Source organism: Miscanthus floridulus, chromosome 10 (genome assembly GCF_019320115.1).
Source record: "Miscanthus floridulus cultivar M001 chromosome 10, ASM1932011v1, whole genome shotgun sequence".
NCBI classification, from domain to species: domain Eukaryota; kingdom Viridiplantae; phylum Streptophyta; class Magnoliopsida; order Poales; family Poaceae; genus Miscanthus; species Miscanthus floridulus.
Genome location: NC_089589.1, coordinates 58,750,433 through 58,758,650, shown reverse-complemented (window position 1 = coordinate 58,758,650; position 8,218 = coordinate 58,750,433). Strand labels below are relative to the sequence as shown.

General features: G+C 42.4%; 1 long non-coding RNA gene across 1 annotated transcript; it reads right to left on the bottom strand.

The window, feature by feature from the left end:
• Positions 1 to 5,987: 5,987 nt before the first annotated feature.
• Positions 5,988 to 7,665, bottom strand: LOC136484735 (uncharacterized). The gene is made up of 3 exons (XR_010766184.1): positions 7,606 to 7,665; positions 7,335 to 7,475; positions 5,988 to 6,261 (listed from the first exon to the last, which is right to left on the bottom strand). It is a non-coding gene; the product is annotated as an uncharacterized lncRNA (long non-coding RNA).
• Between the last annotated feature and the right edge of the window lie 553 nt (positions 7,666 to 8,218).

The following is an 8,218-nucleotide window of genomic DNA, read 5'->3' as shown; positions in this document are numbered from 1 at the left end:
GACATGCTGTGTTCTTAGAGGATGATATGGTCAGGGGGAGCATGATAGCGTGAGATTAATTTTGAAGAGAAGCGGGTATACGTGCCCGCTCCAATGGTTCAGGAGCCATTCTCCATGCTATCTGTTGTTGTACCAATAGTGCAAGACACTGTAGTAACAACACCTGTTGTTAGTTCTCCAGTGGCAACAATGAATGAACATGAGGAACCTATCGTTCAGGATCCTATAGAACCCGTTGTCACACATGAGGAAGAGCAACAATAGCCTCATATAGAACAAGCGTCAACTAACGAGGCCCCTAGAAGGTCTCAAAGAGTCAGGAAACCAGTCATTCTTGATGACTACGAAGTCTATGAATGTGAAGAATTTTAAATGGAGGCTGATCCCACCTCATTTGAAGAAGCCATGAGAAGCGCTCACTCATCAAAGTGGCTTGAAGCCATGCAGGATGAAATAAGATCAATGAATACCAACAGAGTTTGGGACTTAGAAACAATTCCTAAAGGAGCCAAGAAAGTAGGCTATAAATGGGTCTACAAAACTAAATATGACTCCAAAGGGAATATATAAAGATTTAAAGTGCGACTTATGGCGAAAGGGTTCACGCAAAGAGAAGGTATAGATTATAATGAGACATTTTCTCCAGTCTCATGTAAGGATTCTTTTAGAATCATAATGGCGCTTGTAGCACATTACGATTTAGAATTACATCAGATAGATGTAAAGACAGTGTTCCTATACGGGGATTTGGACGGAAATATTTACATGGCACAACCAAAAGGTTTTGTTGTGGAAGAAAAAGAATGTATAGGATGCCGCCTGAAGAAATCTATTTACGGATTAAAACAAGCATCAAGATAGTGGTATTTAAAGTTTGATAGTACAATAAGGAAGTTTGGGTTTCAAGAAAATGTAGAGGACAATTGCGTTTATGCAAAGTTCAAGAATGGAAAATACATTTTCCTAATCTTGTATGTGGATGACATCTAACTCACTAGTAGTGATGTTAATCTACTACTAGAAACAAAGAAGTTCTTGTCCTCAAACTTTGATATGAAGGATCTCGGTGAAGCTTCGTTCGTTCTAGGAATAGAAATTCACCGAGATAGAAGAAAAGGGGGTTTTAGGATTATCACAAAAGACATACTTAGAAAAGATTCTAAAGAAATACAGTATGCAAAAGTATAAGCCTTCACCTGCACCCATAGTCAAGGGCGATAGATTTGGAGAATTCCAATGTCCTAGGAACCAATATGAGCTCGATCAAATGAAAGCGATCCCATATGCTTCAGCTGTCAGAAGTTTACAGTATGCTCAAGTGTGTACATGCCCTGACATAGCGTTTGTTACCGAGTTACTTGGCAGATATTAGGGTAATACAGGAATAGAACACTGGACACTGGTAAAGAAAGTTTTGCGTTACTTGCAAGGCACAAAAGGTCTCATGCTAACATACAGAAGATCTGATTTCCTACACATAGAGGGGTATTCAGATTCAGATTATGCGGGAGATGATAGAAAGTCCATGTCAGGATACATATTTACTCTTGTAGGAGGAGCTATATCATGGAAAAGTTCCAAGCAAACCATCACTACATCATCTACGATGTATGCCGAGTTTGTATCGTGTTGTGAGGCCACAGGGCAGGTGAATTGGCTGAAGAAGTTTACGCCCGGGTTGAAAGTGGTAGACGACATACATAAGCCACTCAAGTTGTACTACGACAATAATCCAGCAGTATGTTATGCTCACAACAATAAGTCAAGTGATGCTGCCAAACACATTGACATAAAGTATTATATTGTGAAAGACAAAGTCTGGGATCATATAATTAGTCTTGAGCACATAAGTACAGAAAAGATGCTCGCGGATCCACTCACAAAAGTCTTACCACCAAATGTATTCATAAAACACTTAGCCGGCATGGGTTTAAGGGAAAGCCTATGATTCCTGGACAATAAGAGCCTAGATGAGAATCTGTTTCAAAACAGAGATGTGCATTTGTAGCTGTTAATCTACTGGCAACTGACCATGATGATGAGGCACGCTCTATGCACTGATCTGTGATGGAATATGAATAAGATAAAGTAAGTTAAGTTTAAGTTATAACTTGAGATCAAGGGGAAGAATGTTAGGTTGATATTCTTCGACTCGGTCCAACGACCGAGTCGGGCCTTGATCCCGCGCCCTGATCGGGGGCGCCCAACCGAATCAATGGTTGGTGAGCCCTAGTCACGCAGCGCCATAAAAAGGAGGTGGGGGCTAGGGCACTAGGCACGAGGTTCACCTGAGCCGCCACAAACCCCACCTACATCCTAACCCTAAGCCGATCTAGAGAGAGGGCGCTGCAAGCGACGGGACGCCACCACCGCCGCGTCTTCACTGCCGTCTCTGCGACCGCGCCTCCACTGCGACGTCCACACCATCACCGGACTTCATTGCTACTCTATACCTTCACCGCGTCACTAACACCGACACCATGGCCAGCTCGTCTACCTCCAAGGCGACTAATGGTTTGCCAACACCGCATCCCTCTCTCTTCCTCTGTTTCCTAGCACTAGTTCATATTCTAGGGTTTACCATATCCTAAATTCAAGTTCATACACGCTAGATCTACTGCTAGTCGACGGGCTCGCTGTAGGTCTAGTCGACGTCCGGGCTGGAGACCTGGCGCGTCAGCAGGTACACGCGGTGCACGCCGGTGGTGGCTGCCAGCGCCCGGGCCAGCACTCCACCACGTACTTCACCTAGGGATGAAAACGGTACGGATATTTTACGACCGTATTCGAAACCGAATCCGTTTAGAGAGGTTGAGATATGTCCGTATCCGAGTCCGGATATCCAACATCCGATACCATATCCGTATCCGAATACTCAAATTGCATATTTATGATGTCGATATCCAATCGTATCCTATCCGACATAGTTGACACTATCCGTATTCGAATCCGAATTCGGACAGAAATATGAAAACAAATGTAATATCGGTGATATCCGTCCGTATCCGATCCGTTTTCATCCCTAACTTCACCTGGACGTGAGTGAAATGCACGAAAAGGATGAGTTAAAGTTTGTTTAACAGAAAAGCTATATTTTGCCCGTGTGAAATTTTTGCCCCCGTCACACTGTTTTTCTGGCCGTCGGATGTTTTGTTCCTTTGATCTCGGCGCTCTGTCTCGTGCCGTCTCTCCCTTCCGCGATGTGGCATTTTTTTTGTTTTGTGGTCACTGGATCAACGATGCAGCGTTTGATATGTTTCGGTGTATTCCAGCTGCTTTGTGCCTCTGATGTGCAGGCCCACTCTGAGCGCTACTGTTCAAAATTGGGAGTTGCGCCTGTTTGTGTGGCTATTTCATTTCGCGGTCGTCTTCTTCCCCGCGACGCTCTGGCGCTCTACACCGGTGACAGTCGATTCCGTCAGGTGCAAGGTTCGTTCCTTTTGCTTCCTTCGATTCCTTGAAATCTTCGTTGTTAGAGTACGCTCATGTGTTTTGCCTCGTTCTAGAGGTTAGGGTTCGAGTTTATTTCAAGGATCTGTTCTCTACTGTGTTTGGGGATGGATGGAATCAGATTTCCTTGTCTGCCCTAGGGTTCTGAGTAGGGATTTGGCATTGATGTGGAGGTCCGATTTGTTTTGGATTTGCTGATTTGGTTGTGTACTTGTCGTCCTGGTCCGGCCATGTGCTATCTCCTTGGCCGCCTGCAGCGCACCGTGCCGGGTGGGCAGCCCAAGCCGCGGACCCTAAGCTGGTGGTTGCCGCTCCCTGCTGCCATCTTACTCCGTGTTCGTCCGAGAAGAAAGGGCCGGTGCGGTCAGGCCGGGGTGCAAGCAACTAGCCAAGTCGCAGCACTGAATCTAGTGTTGGGATCGATGTCATGTGTCAGATATGTGGGAGAGAAGAAGAGGACTGCGTTGATGCTATGGTCTCTTGCACAAAAGCTAAGGCTTTGAGAGAGGATTTGAGAAAGGAGTGGGATCTGCTACCTGAAAATGAACTTGTCATATCACGGCCGGGACCATTCATAATGATGATGGAGCCGATGGGATTCAGAAGAGCGAGCTCAGCTGCTATTTTGTGTATGGAGATGTTGGCATCTATGCAATGATGCAATGCGTGGAAGTGGTACAGCTTTAATCTTGCTAGATATGTGGTTTCTTACTGAAGGTCACCTTTTTACATCAGGCACTGTTGATTATTGCTGCTGTTATATTGGGGCTGTTACACTGAATATTTGTTCAGATTAGTTTAGAATATTTGTTGATATTAGTTTTGGCACTGTATATTTGCTTTGAATCAATACTTTGCTTGTGAAATGGTTATTCTGTTTGTCCAATAATTAAAAGGCATATGTGGTATTTATCTTTTATTCAGTACTCGAAATTAGTAGTTCACTATACCGGTGCTAATGCTTGTACTACTAGTGTTTTTTTCCATTGGCTTTCTCTATGTGTAATTATGCTTCAATTTGATATTTGTGATAGATGGCTAGAAAGAGGTGTCCTGGTTTTGTGAGATATCGAGCTCTGATGATTTAAAAGGCCAGGATGTTGAAGATGTTCAGTGCTCGCAGTTTCTAAGTGTTGATTCTGATCTCTATCGCTCCATCTCTAGCCCTGAAACTGATTATTGCTGTGATGTAAGTGTACTATATTTGTTCCTGATTTTTGTCCTTTTGTATGTTGGTGCACACAACCACAACATGTAGGCTTAAGTTGGTAATACTGAATTGATAGCTTTGACTCAACATGTTTTTTTCCCTACATTGTTGGGCAATAGCCTTGTTTGACTTTATGTGGCATGCCTTTCTGACCTGTAGTAGAATTGTACGTTCTTTAATCTAGGTGTGAACCTTTTCTTTTTTTTTGAATTTAGGCTTATTGTTGAGTGAGAAATGTGACCATTTTCTTTTGTTTCTGCACCTGCCATCCTTTTGACAGATTTCAGCAAATGCCCTGTGTATGGACTTAACATGTAAGAACTACCAGTATAACCTTATATCAATATATCATACACTAGTTTACATGCCTAATGTCAAATATGAAATATCTGTACTATAATTTTCTCTTTTATTTTTGTACATCTTCTTTATGATGGAAGGCACTGTATATCTAGTCCATACATTTGGTATTATTGACTGTGCCTATCAATGGTGTGTGCACTCGTATGCATGGCTATGTTTGTATTACTATTACTGGGTATTATAATGATAAGTGTTGAGCTGTCAATTATGATTACTTGAGTAGAGGGCAGTGTGATCCCTTCGCTTATGTTATTAACTGTTATTGTTTTAGGTGCTATAACAATACTTTTTTTTACTGGACTTTATTCTATTTTTGGGCTTTCTAAAGCTAATCGTTTTTTCTTTTGAGCCTATCGGTTGTGCTGATGCACCTTTTAATATTCTTTTTTTCTTTTTCACTCTTCTGTTAGTCAGTGAACAATTTATCCTCTATTTTTTTACTGGTGCACCTTTTTCATCCAGATGTTCTTTTCCATTGACACTTTATTTGCATGCATTGTTTGTAGGGGGCTCTAACTCCTCAGTAAACTTTACTGGTAGGGATATGATCTGAATGCAACTGGGACACCCAAGCCCGATATACAAATGATTAAAGGGTAAGTTCCTATCTATGCAAAAGAATACCTTTTGCTTAGGCCAACACTTACATATATTACTAGCATTAAGTTTATATCCTAGTATGCACTGTAAATTTTTGTACTTGGTGATGTAATTTGAGTATATTTTGGTAATGTGGCATATATATGTCTCTAGGATCTGCAATCCTTTACCTAGGAGTTTGAGCAAATGGATTAAGGCAGTTTCAGGTACTGTATGTCACAGAACCGACCAATTTATAAGAGCACAAGTACGAAAACAATCGCCGAAACGATCAAATTCTCGAACTTGAGCCCATATAAACCCGGTAGTCAACCGAAATCTCGAAGGATTTCAAACCAACTTGCATACAACCAAGATCACAGTAATCCAACATAACATATCGTACGTTACAACATTTCGCAGATGTTCGCAAATAGATTACATCATCACAGAGTCATTGTTATTACAAAACAAGTCTTGTAAAACATACGGAAGCAAATAGTTTAACTCACACACTGAGTTCAAATACACATACTGGTTGGTTGATCACAGACCGCAAAAGCATTCAGATAAGAGAGAGGAGATCATGCCCATGATCTAGTCCTCATCACCTGCCGGGTGGAGACAGTACTTGCAGAATCCCTGATATAGAAGGTCATCTGCAACAAAAGGGAATAAACCCTGAGTACGGGAATGTACTCAGCTAGACTTACCCGTCGAAAACCAAACAAATGACACCAAGGATTATGCATAGCTTAATGTAGTGGAGCTGGCTGACACTTTCTTTTTGCAGAAAAGCATAGGTAATAATGATCAAATCTTAGCCTGGACTAGCAGTGACTTTTTAACCATTAACCTGACAACTACATTAGCACCTGTACTAAGCAATCATATTATTAGGGTGCAAACATTAATAACCATATCAGGTATTCATTGGCAACCTTATCATCATCATCCATTTAACCATATCGTTAAATTAATTGAATCTACGTTGCCGCTGCTCAGTCAAGTTCTCACTATCCGGGAGAGACAGCGATTCGAATCGATTCCTATCCAGCTGGAGGGGTATTCCTAAACACAAACCCTGCTTCCCCCGTCAGGGTCGTAAACAAGTCACCTTTGGTACGATTCAGGAGTCACGAGTCCGAACAGATCGACATTCTCAGAGACCCACTCTGCCAAGGTTGTTCGGGACTCTAACCCGCCTTGGACTTATGCCAATGGCTCTCCGCACATCCTTACTACCTCCAGAATGTCGCCACTGCTCGCGTCCCCGGCCTGAGTCGAGCTACTAGGCTTCGCGGTCGGAACGACTTATCCGGCCAGCTAAGTGTTAGGCTGCGTTCAACATGACATGAGGACGTACAGCGTATCGGTCCTTAAACGACTCAGACGGAGTCACTATGTTCAAACCTACACAATACCCCGCCCGGTCTTAATTCATTATTCACATGGTTCTTTTCCACGATAGCAAATATAGCCAACCGTGATCCACCTCATCCTAAAGCTCGCAGGTGACAGGAAATCACCTGACTTCTACCGCACTAAGCATGGCTAAGCATTTAACCCGTCCTGAACTTAAATAGGATTCCAGTGCGATATCTGGACAAGGAAGGATATATAATGCAGCAATTGGTTCCAACCAATTCCTATACTTAATGCATCATCAACAATAAAAGATACTCAATGTATTTGTGAAAACATAGGAGGCTTAATATGCTCCGGGGCTTGCCTTTCAGGAACGAGGAAGGCTGGTGGTCAGGGCACTCGGGCAGATCCTCCGCGGCGACTGCTTCGTCGACTTCCTGCACCTCGGGTTCCTCCTCCTGGTTGGCTCCCTCGAACTCCAGCAACGTCACTCCCTCCGGCACACCTATTGCATGAATGCGCAAGATAAATATCATGGATGCACATGAACGACTGTCAGGGATGCTCGGAGAATGCACATGTTCGTTGTAGTTTGCATATTCCAACTTAAGCCCTATTCAAATCACTTTACTTACCAAGTTTATACAACCTAATGTATAATTGCTCATCTTCAGTTAATGACCTAGCACCTGCACCTAAGCATATTTTCAAGTTAGGCTAACCCCCAAACAATCAACGATTACATTGCAACACATTCAATCAAGCATGTGTATTTCAGCAAATGAAGACTATATAGCGGTATATTAAGCTAGCCATAACTGGAGATGTATAATTCCAAATGACATGAAACAAGACAATCTGGAAAGCTTATGAAATTGTCTACAGTTCATTTTTAGACCTCAAAGCACGATTCGACACCTTACCAGCTCGAATTCATAAATCAACAGAACTCTGTCCTCACAAGGCAGAGAGTAAGCAGAACAGGAACCTAACTTCAAACAGCTGTAGTTTCTAAACTACTGGGCCAAATGCCCTTAAATTTAGACAGGAGCTAGATACATAAGTTATCTACAACTTTTGTATTCAACACAAGCACAGAAAACCACATTATCATGGGGAGCTTTCTAAAGTCCCCAGATCTGTCCAGAGGGACATGATGCAAACAATTAATTATTAACTTATGATATAAACACTTAATTGGACAAAACTAACTTTACTGACATATCACACATATCACAAGAACACCAG